A 9,229-nucleotide genomic window follows, 5' to 3' on the forward strand; every position below is an offset into this window, starting at 1 on the left:
TGCGAAAACGTCGACCACACCACCGCCATGTACGCTTTCATTGGTGGACTGCAGAGGGGAGGATTGATGAGGCATACGCTCACTCGTTTGGCTAACTCAAATAAGCTGACTTTGGATGAGATGATCTCCATTGCCAGTGATCATACTGCCACCGATGATGACGCAGGCGGTGATCTCGCAGCTACAGCAATCCCCCTACATCAACAAAAGAAGAACCGTGATAACGGCAACAGCAGCAGCCATAAGCGCAAGAACCCTGATGACCAGAAGAGTGGCGGATCCGAGATGGTTGCCATGGCGTTTCAACGCGGAGGTTCAGGAGGCGGAAGAGGACGCGGTCGTGGAGGCGGAGCCGGCAGGGGTCAGCAGCATGCCACTGAGGTCACAGCTGGCGGATCCCGCGCCCCGCAAACCTACGAGGAGTACAGGGACATGCCCTGCCTGGCCCACCTGGATCCGGTTACAGGGAAGTCCACTCACACCAACCGCAACTGCAAGTGGGTCAATGATCTAAAGAACGACCCGGAGGCAGGATACAAGCGAGCCCGGAAGCACCGCCCACGCGGCAAGGGAGGCAAGGGCAAGAACAAGGACAAAGAGGAAGATAGTTCCGAGGCGATGGATGAGGATGATAACTCGCCGGATCCTAAGGTAGGATCCGCAGGTAAATCCAACCCATTCGAGAAAAAGAGCGTGGGGGCTTACCACACTTTCCTCGGAACCCCAACAGTCCGCGCTGCCAAGTCAGCTACCCAGATCCTGAACGCCACAGTTCCGGCTGTGCCGCAGTATGTCAGGTGGTCGGAAATACCGTGCACATTTGATAGGGTGGATCACCCTGCCATTGTGCCAAAAGAATGCTACGCCTTGGTTGTAAGTCCCCGCATAGACGGGTATGACTTCTCCAAGTGCCTCATGGATGGTGGAGCCAGCTTAAACATCATGTACCTGGAAACTCTAGAGCGGATGAACCTCACCAAGGAACAGCTCAAACACAGCAACACTGAGTTTCATGGCGTGGTTCCGGGTAAGAAGGCGAATTCCCTCGGCAGCATCACACTTCCCGTGGCTTTTGGCGATGTTCATAATTTCCGCGAAGAGAAGATCACGTTTGAAGTTGTGCCCTTCAAGAGCTCCTACCACGTCATCTTCGGCAGGCCCACCTACCACAAGTTCCATGCGAGAGCGTGCTACATCTACAACAAGCTCAAGATTCCGGGTCCTAAGGGTATGATTACCGTATCCGGAGACTACAAAAAGGCTCATGAGTGCGAGTTAGGCGAAGCCGCCTTCGCAGAGTCTGTGATATCTGGAGAGGAGCTGAAAGGCTACAGAGCCGCGGTGGATCCGACTGAGATGCAGACCACCAAGAAGCAGATCTCCGAACAGAAAACCTCCTTCAAGGCCGCGATAGAAACCAAGAAGCACGACCTCATCAAAGGCGACCCTTCCAAGCAGGTTTCAGTCGGAGCCAACATGGACCCCAAATAGGAAGACGCGCTCGTCGAGTTCCTCCACGCTAACATGGATATCTTCGCATGGCAACCTTCTGACATGTCCGGAGTACCTAGGGAACTCACCGAGCACTACCTCAATATAAATCCGGGGGCTAAACCGGTGAAGCAAGCTATGCGACGCTTTGGAGATAAGAAGCGCCGCGCCATAGGAATGGAACTAGCAAAGTTACTAGGGGCAGGTTTTGTAATAGAAGTTATCCACACCGATTGGGTCGCAAATCCCGTCCTTGTACCCAAAAAGAACACTGAAATACTAAGAATGTGCATCGATTACTCCGGCTTGAACAAGCATTGCCCGAAGGATCCGTTCCCCTTGCCGCGCATTGACCAAGTCATTGATTCGACGGCGGGGGCGGAACTTCTGTGTTTTCTTGATGCGTATTCCGGGTATCGTCAGATCCGGATGAAGGAATCCGACCAAAAGGCGACTTCATTCATTACCCCGTTTGGTACTTACTGCTATGTTACTCTGCCTTTTGGTTTAAAAAACGCAGGTGCCACCTACCAACGTACGATGCAGCGGTGCCTGAAGGACCAAATCGGCCGGAACGTGCACGCTTACGTCGACGACATCGCGGTCATGACCCGGAAAGGATCCGACTTGATCAGCGACCTCACAGAAACCTTCGACAACCTCCGCAGGTACAAGATGATGTTGAATCCACTGAAGTGCGTCTTTGGCGTGCCAGCCGGAAAACTCCTTGGCTTCATAGTCTCTCACAGAGGCATTGAGGTTAACCCGGAAAAAATCAAGGCAATCCTGTGTATCAAACGGCCAACTTGTCTCAAAGATGTGCAACGACTAACTGGTTGCGTCGTAGCAATCGGTAGGTTTGTTAGCCGTCTTGGCGAGAAGGCGCTACCTCTCTACAAGCTGCTGAAGAAAACAGACAAATTCGTCTGGGACAACGCAACCGACGCAGCTTTTCGGGGGTTGAAGGAAATACTCACCTCCCCACCTATCTTGGCAGCCCCAGCAGAGTCAGAGCCAATGCTCCTTTATCTGGCAGCTACCAACAAAGTCATCAGCCTCGTCATCGTGGTGGAGCGAAAGGAAGAAGGTCATGAATATGACGTCCAAAGACCTATCTACTACATTAGCGAGGTACTGACGGAGTCAAAGCAAAGATACCCTCACTTTCAGAAGCTAGCTTATGGAGTGTTCCTAGGCAGCCGGAAGCTGAGACACTACTTCCAAGAGCACCCGATGAGTTGTGAGCAAGGCTCCGCTGTCAACAATTCTCAACAACGCTGACGCAACAGGACGTACGGCTAAATGGGGCATCGAATTATCCGCCTTCGACATCGCTTACAAGCCTAGGACTGCGGTTAAATCCCAAGTCTTGGCAGATTTCGTCGCAGATTGGACAGAAGCTCCGGATGCAAGTCTGGAGCCGAACCAGAAACATGGGTCATGCACTTCGATGGATCCAAGCAGCATCAAGGCTCAGGAGCCGGAGTCACCCTGAAGTCCCGTACCGGAGAAGAACTGCAGTATGTTCCCGCAGATCCACTTCGAAGCTACAAACAACATGGCGGAATACGAGGCTCTACTACACGGTCTGCGCATCGCTAAGGAAATCGGGATCAAGCACATCATATGCTGTGGAGATTCCGACCTGGTGGCACAACAAGTAGCCGGAACCTGGAACGCCAGAAACTCCGTCATGGCGGCCTACAGAGACGAAGTTGACGAGATCGCCAAGTGCTTCCTCGGATACGAAGTCAAGTACGTCAGGAGAGACGATAACATAGCGGCAGACATGCTATCCAAGCTCGGATCTGGCAGGAAGCAAATTCCGCCAGGCATTTCCCTGGAGCATCTCCGGATACCCTCGGTGAAGGGCGCTAACCCGGAAAACCCAGAAGTGGCAGTATCTCCGGCTAGGGAAGTGATGGCTATCATTCCGGCTTGGACACAGCCTTTCCTGGACTACCTCATCGATCAGAAGTTGCCAGAGGATGAGGTCTTTGCGCGACAGATCGTCAGACGAGCAAGATCCTACACAATTGTTGATGGACAGCTCTACAAACGAAGTGCAACAGGGGTATTTCTCAAATGCATCTCCAATCAAGATGGCATTGAAATCCTCAGAGTGATCCATGCAGGGGACTGCGGGCATCATGCCGCCCCCAGGTCACTCGTTGCAAAAGCTTTTCGGCTAGGTTTTTACTGGCTCACAGCTAAAGAAGATGCTGACAAGATAGTCAAGACTTGCCGAGGTTGTCAGTACTACGCTACTCAACCAAACGCTCCAGCCCAAGAGCTGAAGACCATACCTATCACCTGGCCATTTGCGGTCTGGGGGCTCGATATGGTTGGTAAGTTAAAAAGATCATCTCCTGGCGGTTTTGAATACCTTCTGGTCGCTGTTGACAAATTCAGCAAGTGGATCGAGGCAAAGCCAGTGAGGAAAGCCGATGGTGCTACGGCACTAAAATTTGTCTGCAGCCTCGTGATGCGATTCGGCATCCCACACAGCATAATCACAGACAATGGCACAAACTTCGCTCAAGGAGAGTTGAGGGATTATTGTGAGACAGTAGGGATTCGGCTGGACCTTGCCTCTGTGGCTCACCCACAATCCAATGGTCAGGTCGAAAGGGCTAACGGCCTAATATTATCAGGAATTAAACCGCGCCTTGAAGAACCGCTGCGACGAGCAGCTGGAGCTTGGGCTGATGAGTTGGAAGCTGTTTTGTGGAGTTTACGAACTACCCCTAACAGGTCAACAGGGTTTACCCCATTTTTCCTGGTATACGGATCCGAAGCCGTGCTCCCCTCCGACATCATCCACGATTCACCGCGAGTTTCCGCCTATAATGAAGAAACAGCTGACGAGGCCAGACAGCTATCTGTGGACCTGATCGAGGAAGCTTGGAACTTAGCTGACCAGCGCTCTGATGACCCACAAGTATAGGGGATCGCAACAGTCTTCGAGGGAAGTAAAACCCAATTTATTGATTCGACACAAGGGGAGACAAAGAACACTTGGAAGCCTTAACAACGGAGTTGTCAATTCAGTTGCACCTGGAAACAGACTTGCTCGCAAGAGTTTATCAGTAGTAACAGTTTTATAGCGATGGCGATAGTGAAATAACAGCAGCAGAGTAACAAAGACAGCAGTAGTGATTTTAGTAAACAGCAGGATTAAAATACTGTAGGCACGGGGACGGATGACGGGCGTTGCATGGATGAGAGAAACTCATGTAACAATCATAGCAGGGCATTTGCAGATAATAATAAAACGGTGTCAAAGTACAAAGCAATCAATAGGCATGTGTTCCATATATAGTCGTGCGTGCTCGCAATGAGAAACTTGCACAACATCTTTTGTCCTACCAGCCGGTGGCAGCCGGGCCTCAAGGGAAACTACTGGATATTAAGGTACTCCTTTTAATAGAGTACCGGAGCAAAGCATTAACACTCCGTGAACACATGTGATCCTCACATCGCTACCATCCCCTCCGGTTGTCCCAATTCTTGTCACTTCGGGGCCATTGGTTCCGGACAGCGACATGTGTACACAACTTATAGGTAAGACCATAAACAATGAATATCTTGATGAAGCAATAACATGTTCAGATCTGAGATCATGGCACTCGGGCCCTAGTGACAAGCATTAAGCATAACAAGTTGCAACAATATCATCAAAGTACCAATTACGGACACTAGGCACTATGCCCTAACAATCTTATGCTATTACATGACCAATCTCATCCAATCCCTACCATCCCCTTCGGCCTACAGCGGGGGAATTCCTCACACATGGATGGGGGAAACATGTCTGGTTGATGTAGAGGCGTTGGCGGTGATGGTGGCGATGATCTCCTCCAATTCCCCGTCCCGGCGGAGTGCCAGAACGGAGACTTCTGGCTCCCGCGACGGAGTTTCGCGATGTGGTGGCGTTCTGGAGGGTTTCTGGCGACTTCGACTTCTCCCCTGGTGTTTTTAGGTCGAGGCGAATAAATAGTCCGAAGGAGGGCGTCGGAGGCCGGCCGAGGGGGCCACACCACAGGGCCGCGCGGGCCCCCCCTGGGCCGCGCCGCCCTATGGTGTGGGGCCCTCGGGCCTCCACTTCAATTGCCCTTCTGGCTCCGTTAGTTTCCTGGGAAAATAGGGCCTTCTGCCTAAATTCCGAGGTTTTTCCCGAAAGTTGGATTTCTCGCACAAAAACGAGACACCAGAGCGATTCGCTGAAAACAGCGTTAGTCCGTGTTAGTTGTATCCAAAATACACAAATTAGAGGCAAAACAATAGCAAAAGTGTTCGGGAAAGTAGATACGTTTTGGACGTATCAACTCCCCCCAAGCTTAGCTTATTGCTTGTCCTCAAGCAATTCAGTTAACAACTGAGCGATAAAAGAACTTTCACGAACACATTTGCTCATATGATGTATATATTCTCATGCAATAGCTAATACTTAAGCAGTTCATAATGAGATACATGCAAATAAGATCATCTAACAGCTATGTCAATCATGGAGAGGTACCAACAATTAATAAGAAGCATCATGAATCATGTATATAAGCAAGATTGCAATGTTCATAAGAGAGTATGATAAAGTGGTATCTCGCTTTTCGTATTTGATGGGCAAAACATAAATGCCCGGGCACCTCTGGAGTTCATAGAAAGACTAGAAGTAGTGATTGGCAAAGATAAATGCATCAAAGTTATACCACAATCAATCATATTTTGAGACAAGCATATTGTACTAAGAATGACAGTTGTGCTCTCAAGATAGTGCTCAAAGAAATAATGGAGACACAACATAAAAGTAAAAGATTGACCCTTCGCAGAGGGAAGCAGGGATTAACATGCGCTAGAGCTTTTCATTTTTATAAAGACAGGAGTAAAATTATTTTGAGAGGTGTTTGTTGTTGTCAACGAATGGTAATGGGTACACTAACTACCTTGCCAACCGGACTTTCAAGAGCGGCTCCCATGAATTATTGCATATTTATTTGGCACTCCTTCCAACCTTTCTTTCACAAACCATGGCTAACCGAATCCTCGGGTGCCTGCCAACAATCTCATACCATGAAGGAGTGCCTTTTTATTTTGGTTTTATTAAGACGATGACACTCCCCCCAACCTTTGCTTACACAAGCCATGGCTAACCGAATCCTTCGGGTGCCGTCCAACAATCACAAACCATGGAGGAGTGTCTATTTAAGTTAATTAATTTGGGACTGGGAATCCCATTGCCAGCTCTTTTTGCAAAATTATTGGATAAGCGGATGTGCCACTAGTCCATATGAGAGTCCGTCAAAAGTAAATGACAAGGTTGAAAGCTAAACACCACATACTTCCTCATGAGCTATGAAACATAAACACAAATTGAGAAGCATTTTGAAGGTTTTAAAGGTAGCGCATGAGAATTTACTTGGAATGGTTTGAAATGCCATGCATAGGTATTTATGGTGGACATTCTGGAATAACTTGGTTTTCATGTGTTTGGAAGCACGAGCAGCGTTCCCGCTCAGTACAAGTAAAGGCTAGCAAAAGACTAGGGAGCGACAAATCAAGAGAGCAGTAACTGTCATAATCATGCTTGCGGTAAAATAAATTAACGGAGGCATAAAAGTGATACAAGAACTCTGAAGCAATATAGATCATCGAGGCTTAATTGACTTTTGTTCAGTCATATGCATGCGTGAGCATGTGCCAAGTCGATATAAATGAATTATTCAGAGGAGGATACCACAATGCCATACTTACTTATGAATAAAACAATGCAAACAAACATACATGACATGCTACTCATATTAATAGATTGGAGCTAAACATGAGAGATCATAAACTACTAGACTTTCTCAAATAACATATACCTCACATGAACCAACTAAGCATGCTCACATGGATGAGTATATGTACAAAAATGAAAACAAATAGAGTTCATACCAGCCTCTCACCACAATCAGGTTGTCGTAGATCGTCATTATTGCCTTTTCACTTGTGCAGCTTGGATAATATGAAATGAAAACCACGCTCCAGCCACCGAAGACCATTGAACTCATAAAGAACTTTACAAACCAGAGAAGAACAGCAAATATTTTTGGTGTTTTCAAATTGCAAATAAGAACAAGAGGAAACAAACAAACAAAGCAAAATCTTTTTGGGTTTTCTTATAGCAAACTAGCAATAGCAAATAAAGTGAAACAAATGCAAGAAACCAAAGCAAACAAATGGTGAAGAGAAACAACAGAAATATTTTTGGTCTTTTTGTGTTTTGGGAAGGAAACAAAGCAAAACAAGAAATAACAAACTGAAAGAAACACATAAAAGTGAGATAGCAGAAATCTGCCAAAACCTGACAGCAGTACAGAAATCGATTTTTACAAAAATCTTACGTTGCTCAGATCGAAAAGTGTTCAACTAATGAAAGTTAGATAACAACCTGGGGAACCTGCACAAAAATTTGCAGCTTAAAATGACGCTCTGGATATTTTTGACGATTTTTACAGTAACATTCCAGAATCTGTTTTCAGGCAGCATTTCCCCAAATATCATCCTCCTCTCATTAGAAAACCACTCAAACGAACAAAACAAGTATGTACAAGTATCCAGCAACCATAATATGCAAAGAATGAGTGATGCCGGTATACCTCCCCCCAAGCTTAGGCTTTTGGCCTAAGTGGAGTTTAACCCCAACGAGGGTCGTTGTTCCTCGCCGGTGGGTAGTCCATGGAGTAGTCATAGTAAAGCTCCTGCGCAGAAGAAAAGCGTGGAGGCTCCGCATATCCACCGTGTTGATGCGAGGAACTTGCTGCATCGGATGATGAGTCGAGGTGCTCCTCGACCTCCGTGTCGTCTCTTGCATGTTGACCTCCTCTCTCTATGTGTGCATCTAGTGCACCCTCTGTGACCGACCAATCTCCCCTGGAATCAAGGTTAGACAAAACAGGCGCAGGCAATCTTACTAGTTTCTCAGTTTTCTTAGTTATTCTCCAAACTTTCTTATAAAATATCATCTTATAATACAGGTTACCCAAGTTGGAGGAATCTGAAACAAATTCATGTTTAATCATAGAGGCTATGTCAAGTTTTTCTAAGGGGAACGGAATATCAAAATGATGAGGTTCTACATTATGAAAAGCTAGTAAACGAGAGGCGATGAGACCTCCACAAATTCCACCTTTCTCGCGGTTAGTAGCAAGTCTATAAGCTATTAATGCCCCCAAATTATAAGACCTACTATTTTGCAGTGCTACAGCTAGAAAAGCCAAATCCGGGATAGAAAGTTTACCACCAATCCTTTTAACGAGAACGCACTTGGTAATAAAATAGGCAAAGTAGCGGATAGCCGGGAGCTGAATACTAGTGATTTTACCACTTTCACCTGAGAAACTCCTTCCATCGCAAATCATCTTGTAGAGATCCGAGAGTTCTTGCGGCGATCCCTTTATCTTCTCACATGATCCCCATTGCGGTACTCTAATTGCTGCACAAAAAGCACTAAATGGCAAGTTGACAGCTTTATTGTAAATTTTATACTGGACCGTGGGGTTAGATCGCGACCAATTGAACTTGAAGTCCTGCACAAAAGACATAGTTAATTTCACATATTGTCTTGGCTCTCCTTCAACAAAGTCACTCAGCCCTGCACGAGAAATTAGAGTTTGAACATCTTCAAATATCCCCGCGCTTCTCATGAAATCCGCACACGGGTAATAAGAGGGGTATACTCCGTCTTCACGATTGACCATCA

This window comes from Lolium perenne, chromosome 2, assembly GCF_019359855.2.
Source record: "Lolium perenne isolate Kyuss_39 chromosome 2, Kyuss_2.0, whole genome shotgun sequence".
Lineage (NCBI taxonomy): Eukaryota > Viridiplantae > Streptophyta > Magnoliopsida > Poales > Poaceae > Lolium > Lolium perenne.